Below are 1,210 nucleotides of genomic sequence, written 5' to 3' on the forward strand. Positions count from 1 at the left end.
AGGTGATGCTCAACCAAATCCTATGTCTTCGAGGGAAGACAATGAGAGCAAATCTTATCCAGAGCTGGATGAGTCAGCTTTACTTGTAGCCCAAGTCAAGCTGCCGCGTGTGTTTGAAATCTGACCATTGGACACATGTCAGTTCCTTAGTGACCAAGGGTCATTTTGGACAAATCAGGTCGGGTTGCCTCCTGGCTATAAATAGTCCACCCCCTACACCATACATTGGTGGCTGCTCAGAGTTAGTGCACGGCTTTTGTCGTTTGAGAGCAACCCACCTTCGAAGCCTTTGAGAGAGTAATCCTTGCGAGGACAAAGCCCAAAACACCCAGAGCCAAAGAGTGTTAGGCATCACTGAAGTCTTTCTGTCCCCGTGATCTGAAGACTTATTACACTTGAGGACTGTGAATCCTCCAGCCGGTTAGGCGTCGCGTTCTGAGCATCCAAGAGTCATTGTGGATTGCCGGTGAACGGAGTCTGTGAAGGTTTGGAAGTCCAACAAATCCCTGTCCTCTTCGAGCAACTGGTTCCATCTTCCACTTCTCTTTATTTACAGTTTGTCTTTGTGATGTCATTGCCCATTTGTCTGATCTGATTGACTTCACTGAGTGAAGACTGTTTACTGTTGGCTTCATACTATCTTCCATCCTAATCCCTACTACCTAGCTGCTGATAGTCTCCGTGCTTTCACTACATTGCTTACTTGGCTATGGCTTGTCATCTAGTGTAGTCTACCTTCCGCTGCATATCAATAGGTTCATTTCTGTTGTTTGTCTTCAAAGCATTCGTGTTTTCAAGACTTCCAGAAAAATCACCTATTCACCCCCCCCCCTCTAGTCGAATACTAGCACTTTCAAGTAGCTGATCCAAGTGCCACGGTGAATCGACGACAATCGAAGCCAAACTCAAGGAAGTGGTTCATGAAGATCAAGAGTTCGTTGGTTGTATGCTCCAGCTAATGGCTGCTCCGTCGATGCGGATTTGGAAGCTCTGTCTCGGCGTGGTGGGGTGCTTCCTGCTTAAGGTTGCTTTGGGACGGCAGTGCAGTAGTGATTGGGCGTCGCCTCTAGCCATGTGAAAGTTAGGTTCGATTCTTAGCAATCTTTGGTGGCCATGTATGACTTTGTTGGTACAAGATGTGATTCTTTCTCTTGCGAGAGAGAGACTCCAAAGTCAGAGCCACTTGATCCTCTACGTGTCTCGCCAATTG

The sequence above is a fragment of the Triticum aestivum genome, chromosome 7B, assembly GCF_018294505.1.
Source record: "Triticum aestivum cultivar Chinese Spring chromosome 7B, IWGSC CS RefSeq v2.1, whole genome shotgun sequence".
In the NCBI taxonomy this organism is placed as follows: domain Eukaryota; kingdom Viridiplantae; phylum Streptophyta; class Magnoliopsida; order Poales; family Poaceae; genus Triticum; species Triticum aestivum.